Source organism: Arachis hypogaea, chromosome 7 (genome assembly GCF_003086295.3).
Source record: "Arachis hypogaea cultivar Tifrunner chromosome 7, arahy.Tifrunner.gnm2.J5K5, whole genome shotgun sequence".
Taxonomy (NCBI): Eukaryota; Viridiplantae; Streptophyta; class Magnoliopsida; order Fabales; family Fabaceae; genus Arachis; species Arachis hypogaea.
In genome coordinates this window covers 48,574,540-48,588,582 of record NC_092042.1, presented here as the reverse complement: position 1 = coordinate 48,588,582, position 14,043 = coordinate 48,574,540, and the positions used below count along the sequence as shown (strand labels likewise).

Here is a 14,043-nt window from a genome sequence, read left to right as displayed (position 1 = left end):
TGTTTTTCTTTCTTTTATGTTGATGAACCATTGTTAAATCTTAATTTTCTTTAATGCAATTTTATGTTTCTATGTCCTTTTTATGTTCATATTAATTGCTATTGTTGATTTCTTGCTTGTGGTAGTCATGGGTTTCACTAATTTTCTCATTTTGTGATGTTTACTTTTATTACACATTAGGTGTTTGATAGAATGTTTCCTTTAGTTTTTGAGTAGTTCTCTTTACTCTTGGCCTAGGCTAAGGGAATTGAGTGACCTTGAGTCATTGGGTCTCAATGAATTGGTGATTTAAGAACCCTTGGTGATCAATTTGATACTCATTGGCACCAACCCACTACTAATCTAATTAGTAGATAGGTTGGGACTTATGGGTTGATGTGATCAAGCCTATTTGACGTATTTCAAGCCTAGGAGTAGATATTACGTATGATGAGCGAATAATTTATACGCTTTTTGGCATTATTTTTAGGTAGTTTTTAGTAGGATCTGGCTACTTTTAGGATGTTTTTATTAGCTTTTATGCAAAATTTACATTTCTGGACTTTACTATGAGTTTGTGTGTTTTTCTGTGATTTCAGGTATTTTCTGGCTGAAATTGAGGGACCTGAGCAAAAATCTAATTCAGGCTGAAAAATGACTACTGATGCTGTTGGATTCTGACCTCCCTACACTCGAGATGGATTTTCTAGAGCTACAGAACTCCAAATGGCACAATCTTAACTGCTTTCAAAAGTAGACATCCAGGGCTTTCCAGAAATATATAATAGTCCATACTTTATTCGAGTTTAGACGACGCAAACTGGCGTTCAACGCCAATTCCATGCTGCATTCTGGAGTAAAATGCTAGAAACACGTCACAAACCAGAGTTAAATGCCAAACAGATGTTACAACTTGGCGTTTACCCCAAGAGAAGTCTCTTGCACGTGTAAAGCTCAAGCTCAGCCCAAGCACATACCAAAGTGGGCCCCAGAAGTAGATTTCTGCACTAGACTTATTTCTGTAAACCCTAGTAGCTAGTCTAGTATAAATAGGACTTTTTACTATTGTATTAGACATCTGGGAATTAGTCTTTTGATTAATCTCTTGATCACGTTTTGGGGGGTGGCCTCTCGGCCATGCCTGGACCATCACTTATGTATTTTCAACGGTGGAGTTTCTACACACCATAGATTAAGGTGTGGAGCTCTACTGTACCTCGAGAATTAATGCAATTACTATTGTTTTTCTATTCAATTCAAGCTTATTCTTATTCTAAGATATTCACTGCACTTCAACCTGATGGATGTGATGATCCGTGACATTCATCATCATCCGTCCTTATGAATGCGTTCCTGACACCCACTTCCGTTCTACCTTAGATCGAGCGTTTATCTCTTGGATTCCTTAATCAGAATCTTCGTGGTATAAGCTAGAATCCCTTGGTAGCATTCTTGAGAATCTGGAAAGTCTAAACCTTGTCTGTGGTATTTCGAGTAGGATTCAGGGATTGAATGACTGTGACGAGCTTCAAACTTGTGATTGTTGGGCGTATTGACAGACCCAAAAGAATCAATGGATTCTATTCCGACATGATCGAGAACCGACAGATGATTAGCCGTGCTGTGACAGAGCATTTGGACCATTTTCAATGAGAGGATGGAAAGTAGCCATTGAGAACAGTGATGCCCTACATACAGCTTGCCATGGAAAGGAGTAAGGATGATTGGAGGAAGGCAGTAGGAAAGCAAAGATTCAGAAGGGACAAAGCATCTCCATACACTTATCTAAAATTCCCACCAATGAATTACATAAGTATCTCTACCTTTATTTTCTGTTTATTTATCCTTATTTTCGAAAACCATTATAACCATTTGAATCTGCCTGACTGAGATTTACAAGATGACCATAGCTTGCTTCATACCAACAGTCTCCGTGGGATCGACCCTTACTCACGTAAGGTATTACTTGGACGACCCAGTGCACTTGCTGGTTAGTTATGTGAAGTTGTGACAAAGTGTGATTCACGTTTGAGAGCTCCAAGTCTATTGGCACCATTGTTGATGATCACAATTTCGTGCACCAAGTTTTTGGCACCGTTGCCGGGGATTGTTCGAGTTTGGACAACTGACGGTTCATCTTGTTGCTCAGTAGGTAATTTTCTTTTCAAAAAGTTTTCAAAAATCTTTCAAAAAATTTTTTCTTTTTCGTTTTTCTAAAAAATAATTTTCGAAAAATCCAAAAAAATTAATAAAATCATAAGAACCAAAAATATTTTTGTTTCTTGTTTGAGTCTTGAGTCAATTTTTAAGTTTGGTGTCAATTGCATGTTTTAAAAACTTTTGCATTTTTCGAAAAATTCATGCATGTGTTCTTCATGATCTTCAAGTTGTTCTTGATAAGTCTTCTTGTTTGATCTTCATATTTTCTTGCTTTGTGTCTTTTGTTAATTTTCATATGTATTTTTGCATTCATAGTGTCTAAGCATTGAAAATTTCTAAGTTTGGTGTCTTGCATGTTTTTCTTTTCTTGAAAATCTTCAAAAATAAGTCTTGATGTTCATCTTGATCTTCAAAGTGTTCTTGGTGTTCATCTTGACATTCATAGTGTTCTTGCATGCATCATGTGTTTTGATTTATAATTTTCATGTTGTGAGTCATTTTTGTGTTTTTCTCTCTCATCATTAAAAATTCAAAAAAATCGAAAAAAATATCTTTTCCTTATTTTTCTCATAATTTTCGAAATCTTTGAGTTGACTAGTCAAAAATTTTTAAAATAAGTTGTTTCTTGTTAGTCAAGTCAAGATTTCAATTTTAAAAATCCTATCTTTCCAAAATCTTTTTCAAAAATCAAATCTTTTTCATTTTTCTTATTATTTTTCGAAATTTTTCTCATTTGATTTTCAAAATCTTTTTCGTATCTTTATTTTAAAATTTCAAAAACTTTACTAACAATTAATATGATTGGTTAAAAATTTGAAGTTTGTTACTTTCTTGTTAAGAAAGGTTCAATCTTTAAATTCTAGAATCATATCTTGTAGTTTCTTGTTAGTCAAGTAATCAATTTTAATTTTAAAAATCAAATCTTTTTCAAAATATCTTTTCAATCATATCTTTTTAATCATATCTTTTTCAAAATTTGATTTCAAAATCTTTTCTAACTTCTTATCTTTTCAAAATTGATTTTCAAATCTTTTTCAACTAACTAATTGACTTTTTGTTTGTTTCTTATCCTTTTCAAAACTACCTAACTACTTTCCAAAATCACTTTCCTCTTTTTCAAAATTCTTTTTAATTAACTAATTATTTCAAATTTTTAATTTTAATTTTATTTCTTCTCTTAATTTTCAAAAATCACTAACCATTTTTCAAAAACAATTTTTGAAATTCTCTCCCTCTCATCTTCTTTTAATTATTTATTCATTTACTAACACTTCTCTTCATCTCAAAAATTCGAACCCTCTTCTCTCTTCTGTGTTCGAATTTTTCTTTTCTTTCCTCTATTCTCCTCTTTTTCTACTTACATAAAGGAATCTGTATACTATGACATAGATGATTCCTCTTCTCTCTTTGTTTTCTTCTCTTACATAAGAGCAGGGACAAGGACATTCTTGTTGAAGCAGATCCTGAACCTGAAAGGACTCTGAAGAAGAAGCTAATAGAAGCTAAAGCACAACAATCCAGAGAAAACCTTATAGAGAATCTCGAAAAAGAAAGAGACATGGTCGAACCCAACAATAATGCAAGGAGGATGCTTGGTGATTATACTATACCTACTTCCAATTTTTATGGAAGAAGCATCTCAATCCCTGCCATTGGAGCAAACAATTTTAAGCTGAAGCCTCAACTAGTTGCTCTAATGTAACAGAACTGCAAGTTTCATGGACTTCCATCAGAAGATCCCTATCAGTTTTTAACTGAGTTTTTGCAGATCTGTGATACTGTTAAGACTAATGGAGTCGATCCTGAAGTCTACAGGCTCATGCTTTTCCCTTTTGCTGTAAGAGACAGAGCTAGAACATGGTTGGACTCATAACCTAAGGATAGCCTAGACTCTTGGGATAAGCTGGTCACGGCCTTCTTGGCCAAGTTCTTTCCTCTTCAAAATCTGAGCAAGCTTAGAGTGGATGTTCAGACCTTCAGGCAAAAAGATGGTGAATCCCTCTATGAAGCTTGGGAAAGATACAAGTAGTTGACCAAAAAGTGTCCTTCTGGCATGCTTTCAGGGTGGACCATTTTGGATATATTATATGATGGTCTATCTGAGTTCTCTAAGATGTCACTGGACCATTCTACAGGTGGATCCATTCACCTAAAAAAATGCCTGCAGAAGCTCAAGAACTCATTGATATGGTTGCAAATAACCAATTTATGTACACCTCTGAGAGGAATCTTGTGAGTAATAGGATGCCTCAGAAGAAGGGAGTTCTTGAAATTGATGCTCTGAATGCCATATTGGCTCAGAACAAAATGTTGACTCAGCAAGTCAACATAATTTCTCAGAGTCTGAATGGATTACAAAATGCATCCAACAGTACTAAAGAAGCATCTTCTGAAGAATAAGCTTATGATCCTGAGAACCAGGTGAATTACATGGGTGAACCCTATGGGAACATCTTTATAATTCCTCATGGAGAAACCATCCAAATTTCTCATGGAAGGATCAACAAAGGCCCCAACAAGGCTTTAATAATGGTGGAAGTAACAGGCTTAGCAATAGCAAGCCTTTTCCATCATATTCTCAGCAACAGACAGAGAATTCTGAGTAGAGCCCCTCTAGCTTAACAAACATAGTCTCTGATCTATCTAAGGCCACTTTAAGTTTCATGAGTGAAACAAGGTCCTCCATTAGAAATTTGGAGGCACAAGTGGGCCAGCTGAGTAAGAAAATTATTGAAACTCCTCCTAGTACTCTCCCAAGCAATACAGAAGAGAATCTAAAAAGAGAATGCAAGGCCATTGATATAATCAATATGGCCGAATGCATAAAAGAGGAGAAGAACGTGAATCCCAGTGAGGAAGACCTCTTGGGATGTCTTTTGGACAAAAAGGAGTCCCAAACTGAGGAACCTAAGGAATCTGAGGCTCACCTAGAGACCATAGAGATACCATTGAACCTCATTTTACCATTCATGAGCTTTGAGAACTATTCTTCCTCTAAAGAGGATAAAGATGTAACTGAAGATCAAGTTGCTCAATATCTAGGAGCCATCATGAAGCTGAATGCCAAGCTGTTTGGTAATGAGACTTGGGAAGGTGAACCTCCCTTGCTCATTAGTGAACTAGATACATGGGTTCAGCAAACTCTAGCTCAAACGAAACAAGATCCTGGTAAATTCTTGATATCATGTACCATAGGCACCATGACCTTTAAGAAGGCTCTGTGTGACTTGGGGTCAGGTATAAATCTTATGCCACTCTCTGTAATGGAGAAGCTGGGGATCTTTGAGGTACAAGCTGCAAGAATCTCATTAGAGATGGCAGACAAGTCAATAAAACAAGCTTATGGATTGGTAGAGGACGTGTTGGTAAAGGTTAAAGGCATTTACATCCCTATTGATTTCATAATCTTAGACACTGGGAAGGATGAGAATGAATCCATCATTCTTGGAAGACCCTTCCTAGCTACAACAGGAGCTGTGATTGATGTTGACAAAGGAGAGTTAGTCCTTCAATTGAATGGGGACTACCTTGTGTTTAAAGCTCAAGGTTATCCTTCTGTAAACATGGAAAAGAGGCATGATAAGCTTCTCTCAATACAGAGTCAAACAAAGCCCCCACAATCAAACTCTAAGTTTGGTGTTGAACCCCCACATTCAAACTCTAAGTTTGGTGTTGGGAGGTCCCAACAATGCTCTAATAATCTATGAAGTTCCATGAGAGCTCACTGTCAAGCTATTGACATTAAATAAGGGCTTATTGAGAGGCAACCCAATTTTTATTTATCTATATTCCTATTGTTCTTTTTATATTTTATTAGGTTTATGATCATGCGGAGTCACAAAACAATTGCAAAAATTAAAAACAGAATAAAAAACAGCAGAAGAAAAAGCACACCCTGGAGGAAGAACTTACTGGCATTTAAACGTCAGTAAGGAGCATCTGGCTGGCATTCAACGCCAGAATAGAGCACAAAGCTGGCGTTGAACGCTAGAAACAAGCAGCAGTCTGGCATTTAAACGCCAGGATTACACCCTGAGGAGAGTTGGTGTTAAACGCCAGAAACAAGCATGGAAGTGGCGTTCAACGCCAAAAACATGCTGCAGATTGGCGTTGAACGCCCAAAACAAGCATGGAAGTTGCGTTTAACGCCAGAAACATGCTACAGTCTAGCGTTAAACGCCAGGATTGCATAGAGAGGGCATTTTACATGCCTAAAGGGTGCAGGGATGAGAATCCTTGACACCTCAGGATCTGTGGACCCTACAGGATCACCTCAGGATATGTGGACCCCACGGGATTCCCACCTACGTTCTCCCTCTCTCTCACACCTTTTCATAACACACTTCCCCAAACATCATTCACCAATCACCTCAATCACTCTTCCCCATCACCTCTTCACCATTCACATCCATCCTCTCTTCCCCATAAACCCCACCTACCTTCAAATTCAAAATCTCTTTCCCTCCCAAACCCACCCTAAATGACTGAACCTATACCCTTCCCACTCCTATATAAACCCCTCAACACTTCTTCATTTTCACACAACACTACCCTCTCTTCTCCTCCTTGGTCGAAACCCACACCTCTTTCCCTCTCCTCCATATCTTCTTTTTCTTCTTCTATTCTTTCTTCTTTTGCTCGAGGACAAGAAACATTCTAAGTTTGGTGTGGTAAAAAGCATTTTTTTTGTTTTTTCATAACCATTGATGGCACCTAAGGCTGGAGAAACCTCTAGAAAGAGGAAAGGGAAGACAAAAGCTTCCACCTCCGAGTCATGGAAGATGGAGAGATTCATCTCAAGGGTCCATAGCTCAGTAGTAGAGCATTTGACTATACATCAAGAGAGCCCACTCATGGACCTCAACAAGAGCATGAGAAATTCCCTCATCAAGAAATCCCTGAGGTACCTCAGGGGATACATTTTCCTCCATACAATTATTTGGAGTAACTAAGGATAGGAGTACCAAAATTACTAGGGATCAAGCAACAGAGGTAAGGAAGAGACATAGAGGAGCTCAAGAACACCATTGGTCCTTCAAGGAGAAGGCACCACCATCACTAAGGTGGACTCATTCCTTAACTTCCTTGTTCTTATCTCTCTGTTTTTCAGTTTTTGAACTTCATGTTTGCCTATGTTTGTGTCTTTACTACATGATCATTAGTATTTAGTAACTATGACTTAAGGCTATGAATAATTCCATGAATCCTTCACCCTTCTTAAATGAAACATGTTTTTAATACAAAAGAATAAGAAGTACATGAGTTTCGAATTCATCCTTGAAATTAATTTAATTATATTGATGTGGTGATAATACTTTTTGTTTTCTGAATGAATGCTTAAACAGTGCATATTTTTTATCTTGTTGTTTATGAATGTTAAAATTCTTGGCTCTTGAAAGAATGATGAACAAAGAGACATGTTGTTGATAATCTAAAAAATCATAAAATTGATTCTTGAAGCAAGAAAAAGTAGTGAATAACAAAAGCTTGCGAAAAAAATGGCAAAAAAAATATAAAAGAAAAAGAAAAAGCAAGAAGAAAAAGCCAATAGCCCTTAAAACCAAAAGGCAAGGGTAAAAAGGATCCAAGGCTTTGAGCATCAATGGATAGGAGGGCCCAAGGAAATAAAATCGAGGCCTAAGCGGCTAAATCAAGCTGTCCCTAACCTTGTGCTTGTGGCATGCAGGTCCAAGTGAAAAGCTTGAGACTGAGTGGTTAAAGTCGTGATCCAAAGCAGAAAGAGTGTGCTTAAGAGCTCTGGACACCTCTAACTGGGGACTTTAGCAAAGCTGAGTCACAATCTGAAAAGGTTCACCTAGTCATGTGTCTGTGGCATTTATGTATCTAGTGGTAATACTGGAAAACAAAGTGCTTAGGGCCACGGTCAAGACTCATAAAAGTAGCTATGTTCAAGAATCAACATATTTAACTAGGAGAATCAATAACACTATCTGAACTCTGAGTTCTTATAGATGCCAATCATTCTAAACTTCAAAGGGTAAAGTGAGATGCCAAAACTGTTTAGAAACAAAAAGCTACAAGTCCCGCTCATCTAATTAGAACTAATATTCATTGATATTTTGAGATTTATAGTATATTCTCTTCTTTTTATCCTATTTGATTTTCAGTTACTTTAGGACAACCAACAATTTAAGTTTGGTGTTGTGATGAGCGGATAATTTATACGCTTTTTGGCATTATTTTTAGGTAGTTTTTAGTAGGATCTAGCTACTTTTAGGGATGTTTTTATTAGTTCTTATGAAAAATTCACATTTCTGGACTTTACTATGAGTTTGTATGTTTTTCTGTGACTTTAGGTATTTTCTGGCTGAAATTGAGGGACCTGAGCAAAAATCTGATTCAGGCTGAAAAAGGACTGCTGATGCTGTTGGATTCTGACCTCCCTGCACTCGAGATGGAGTTTTTGGAGCTACAGAACTCCAAATGGCGCGCTCTTAACTGCGTTGGAAAGTAGACATCCAGGGCTTTCTAGCAATATATAATAGTCCATACTTTATTCTAGTTTAGATGACACAAACTGGCATTCAATGCCAGTTCCATGCTGCATTCTGGAGTAAAACGCCAGAAACACGTCACAAACCAGAGTTAAACGCCAAACAGACGTTACAACTTGGCGTTTAACCCCATGAGAAGTCTCTGCATGTGTAAAGCTCAAGTTCAGCCCAAGCACACACCAAAGTGGGCCCTGGAAGTGGATTTCTGCAGCTAGACTTATTTCTGTAAACCCTAGTAGCTAGTCTACTATAAATAGGACTTTTTACTATTGTATTAGACATCTGGGAACTAGTCTTTTGATTAATCTCTTGATCACGTTTTGGAGACTGGCCTCTCGGCCATGCCTGGACAATCACTTATGTATTTTCAATGGTGGAGTCTCTACACACCATAGATTAAGGTGTGGAGCTCTGCTGTACGTCGAGAATTAATGCAATTACTATTGTTCTTCTAGTCAATTCAAGCTTATTCTTATTGTAAGATATTCACTGAACTTCAACCTGATGGATGTGATGATCCGTGACATTCATCATCATCATCATCTGCCATATAATTCGATGCGAAATATTTGAACAGCGACAATTATACCAATAATTTCTATAAACTATCACAATAATTAACCTTGCGTGCTAAAAGACCCTAATTGAGGAATCGTTGGAATTTGCTTTTGCAGCGATTTATCGCAAAAGATTACCGCTATTCGATGCTTTTGTTGTATTGAATTGGTTGGGAATTTGTTAACTTAGTTGAGAAGTCCAGTAATTGAAATCACAATGTTGTTGTTGACTTACTAGGATAATTCACTCTAATTTATCAACATAAATAAAGTAACAATGATTGATAACTTTTGGAAGTGTATCTAAGTTAAATCTAGTTTAATTTCCGTTAGTTTTGTTGTTTCATTATTTTAAATTGTATTTTTTATTCCATTGTCAAGTTTCTTTTTTAATTTATTACTTTCTTGCAATCGAAAACTCCATTTTGATTTTATGATCAATCTATGTATTCCTTTCCTATTCTCATAAAATGCTACCATTCCAACTCCGTCATCGGTCCTATTTAATTGTCCTACAAACAGGGATGGCGGTATTTATAGGTATTGTCTTTAATTTTTTACAAAAAATTTAACACAAAACGCATCATACAATTTTTAAAAAATTTAATGAAATTTAATATAATTCAACATTTAAAACACAATTTAACATAATCCAGTATAAATATTAAATATCTAAACAGAAACTTATAACTTTTATATATAAGTGAGGGTATTTTAGTAAAAAAAAATTATTTGTTTCCATGGGTCGAGTACTGCGTACTATCCGATCTCAGTTTGAAAAATTTTAGTTCATAAATATTAGGGTTAAGGACAATTTTTGTCTCTAAGGTATAAGTCAAAAATATTTTTCGTTCCCAATCTTTTTTTCAAACAAAATCGTCCCTAAGATTTAACTTAGTTTTAAAATCGTCTTTCGGACTAAAATACCTTTCTCCTTCTTCACCAAAATACCCGATTCTTCTTCTCCCTTCTTCTCCATCTCAGCAATACCCAATATCCAATTCTTCATCTCAATCACAACAATATCTCTTCTTTTTCTTCCTCTTCAACTAGAATTGCAATAACAACAATATATTTTCAACAGCAGCAACAAAATTTCAACTAACGAGTCTCAAAAAATCAAAACTGAGAAGCAGAAGAACACAACAGCAACATAATTTCAATGGTAGCAACAAAATTTCAACTAAAAGATATCAGAAAATCAAAACAGAGAAGCAGAAGAATGGAAAAGAATCAAAAGCAAAATAGAAACAGAAAAATAATGGAATCAATACCCATGATAGAATCAGAGTCAACAACAACAGTGTGATTAAAAAAATCAAAATTGGAACAAAAGCAGAATAATAAAAAATAGAAGTAGAATAATTAATTAGAACCCAGCGGTGAGGAGCAACGACGAGCGACAAGGAGCAGTGGCGACATGTGAAGAGTAGCGGCGAGCTAGCGAGGAAGAGGAGCAGCAGTGAGATCCAGCGGCGAGGACGCGAACCAGCGGAGGAGCTTCGATGACGGCATTAGGTTCAATGGACGTCAGTAGTGGCAGCTGGCGTGAAGGTGGTGACACTCCTCCTCTACCTTAAGCTCGAGCATCCCTCTCTCTCTCTCTCTCTCTTCACGGTCAGCGGCGGTAGCGGATCTAGCGATAAGGGAGCAGTTCAGAACGACGACGACGATGTGGCTCAATGGTAGCGACGAACCCAATACGACGACAGTGGCCTCCCTTCCCCCCTTGCGTGATTTTCTTCTCCTTACCTTCCCTTCCTATTTCTTCTTCCCTCCCCCCTGCGTGATCCCTTCCCCCTTTAACCTGTTTTCTTTCTTTTATTTTTTTATTTTATAATTTTTTTAGTTAGGTGTAATTCAGTAATAAAATTAAATTTTTAGTAAATAAAATTAAGTTAAATCTTAGAGATAATTTTATATGAAAAAAATTAAAGACAAAAAAAAAATTCGATCTATATCTTAAGAACTAATCCTAAATATTATTATAACAAGACAATGAGTTTTTTAATCTTAATTTTTTCAGACCAATTTTACGCCCATTATGTACACATAATATTTTTTAAAAAAATTAATGTATTATTATATCGGCCAATATATATTACGCTCCTTTAATTTACCTCAGTGCTTTAGAAGAATAAAGAAGAATTCACTACACCAAATTAGTCATATAGTTACGTAAATTTGTTACCCCTAATTCTAAGGGTCTCCATTAATTAACATTGTGACACTTGTAATATAATTTTTTTGACCGTCAGTAATACAGTTTATATCTCTCCCCACTTTTTCTTTTACTTTCCATTTCTTCCAAAACCTTGTTTACTAGCGTTTGAGATGAGATGCTGAGAAGAGATGAGAAACAGAGAAACTAACACCATTATCTTCACCGTCGCAGTTTGCATTCGCCATTCACCATTGCAGTTTGCGTTTGCCGTTCACCGTTACTACGCGGCAATTCACGTTCGCTGTTCACCATTGCTGTTCGCACTCGCCTTTCACTGTTAGTCGTCCTCGCATCATCCTTTCTCTTCCCCTCTTTTATGTGTGCGAACCCTAATTTCCCATTTGGCGACTTTTTTCTTCTCTTCCAACCCCACTGAACACTGATAGTGAGTATTTAATTGTTCTTCTACTATATGTTTCCCTACAATTTCTTTGTTGTTGCTGCAATTTACCGTTATGATTATATCCTCATGTTCATCCTTGCAATTGTTTCTTTGAATTCTCTTATATCATTTTAATTTTACCTGCACTCAACATGTTCGATGAAATGTTTCAACCAGATTTCTTTGAATGCTCTATTTGTTATTTCTTCTCTTAATTCCTTTGATGTTTTTGTGCCTTGATGGAATCATGAACTGGTTAATGTTTTTCGTGAATTATGTAGGTGATGGTGATAGCTGAAGCCAAAAATGAGCGAGTTGAGTCTGCAGTTGATGGGTTTCTAAGCACAGTTGGTAGGTTGCAAGTTGAACAACATAAACAGGTACTTTATTGATGGTTCTATATTTTATTGTAGAGTTATGCACATGTTGTTTTGTATCCTTGCTCTGCATATATTCAATAAATAAAAATGTGTTGTTGAATTGAACCTCTAACGCAATTATTGAATAATCACTTAGTACAATTAGTACTTAAAATGGTTAGATCTGATTCATTCAATTAATCACTTATATGCATCCCTCATTAACCCTCATCATGATCCATCCTTATAAGGCAATGATAGGGAATAGGTTAATTAAGGTAAGGACAAAGTGTAAAATGATCACAAGCTCTTGGGTGATGAATCAACATGGACCTCCAATTGGACGGCCATATCAACCATTTTCCAAGACCTATCTTAATTAATGTGAAATGTTAATTTAGTATAGTGTCTACAACTCAGTGTCTCCTTTGTTTTTATTGTTGGTAATATTCTTTAGATCTACTATTTTCTGTCTTTCTCACTTTTCCTTTGTAAGCACTACTCAATGGTATAGTCTATAAGGAGGCCCCACGTCAAAATTTAGGTTTGGACACAACACATCAAATATGTTCCTAGCTATTACTGTCACAGTTGGATTTCACCGTGTGTGCTGTGAATATCTATCTATTTATATATGTAATGCAATTTCCAGTTTTATGTATTATCATTATGTGATGGTATGATTGGGTATGGGGGAGAAATAATTAAACCATAGTAGCTTCCATTGAATTAAAAAGCAAATAGAATAGTGATCATATCGTAAATAAAATAAAGATAGTAACATAAAAAATAAAGACGTACGTCAGCATTGAAGTTCCTGAAGTAATTCAAATTGAATAGTCCTTTTTTCCTTCCTGAAAGGTTTCATTCACTGGAGGAGTTTGATGAAGGAAAGAAAAGCTGCAGAAAACGCTTAGATGGACACAACTGAAGGAGGAGAAAGCCACAACCAGAACCAATCACAAGAGGTGGTAATTTTTTTGTCCACTTTCCAAGGTTAGCTTAGCTTCTTCCCAAGTTACAGTTTCTAGCTTAGCTTAGCTGCATTTGTATTATCTGAGTGGACCCACACGTGTCTTGATTTCGAGCAGACACATTCTGAGGATCCCCCACCCCCTCCAAAAACAGGTACACAACTCTTGAAAAAGAGTAAGGAATTGACACAATTGCACAATGCACTTAGCTAACCTCAGTGCGCTAATCTAAAGAAGAAACAAGAAGGAGTAGTTGCAATGTTTTCTCTGAGAACTGGACTCCTTATTTGAAGGGACCGTACTACAGCAATGAGACATGCCCTTTCATATTTGACAAGCAGAATTTATTAACAGAATTTTACTCCTTAACCAATACTCTTTAATTTTGAGCTTAATCAACAAACCAATCTATTAGTCAACACTTTAATTTTGAGCACTATCTTTGATTCTAATTTCATTAGTCAACCCTTGTATATGAGTTTTATGTAGGAGTGATTCTAATTTCTGCGGTTCGTGGTTAATTAAAGGGATTGGGTTTGTTGTTGTGTAACTAGTGCATAGAGAGGCAAGGTGCTCTAAAAGGTTTAAATATTGATAAATGGCACATTAAATTATTGAATCAAGATCCTAAATACTGAAGGTTGTTATGAATTTTTCGTACCCAAGGATGGGCCTTAGATACATGAGAAGATGATACCTCATGAAGCAGGAATGGTACCCAAACACCCACTGCAATTAAAAGATATATGATCTTCAAATTTATAAAAAAGAAAAATAAAATTTCTGGAAAGATAGAACAGAAAATGTAGATATTTCTTTCTTTCTTTCTTTCTTTTTCATACAATGTGTTGAAGAAACCTAGAAATTGGGGAAGAATGTATATGCCAATCTTT

At 36.1% G+C, this 14,043-nt stretch overlaps 1 long non-coding RNA gene and 1 other non-coding gene across 3 annotated transcripts; one reads left to right on the top strand and one right to left on the bottom strand.

The window, feature by feature from the left end:
- Positions 1-4,090: 4,090 nt before the first annotated feature.
- LOC112704358 (small nucleolar RNA R71) lies at positions 4,091-4,194 on the bottom strand. The gene has a single exon (XR_003154986.1). It is a non-coding gene; the product is annotated as a small nucleolar RNA R71 (small nucleolar RNA).
- A 7,337-nt stretch (positions 4,195-11,531) lies between these two features.
- On the top strand, positions 11,532-13,769 carry LOC140174484 (uncharacterized). Of its 2 annotated transcripts, XR_011863998.1 has the most exons (4): positions 11,532-11,820; positions 12,099-12,197; positions 13,038-13,172; positions 13,268-13,769. It is a non-coding gene; the product is annotated as an uncharacterized lncRNA (long non-coding RNA). The 2 variants fall into 2 exon arrangements; XR_011863997.1 differs by having other exon boundaries at positions 13,038-13,769.
- Positions 13,770-14,043: the final 274 nt, after the last annotated feature.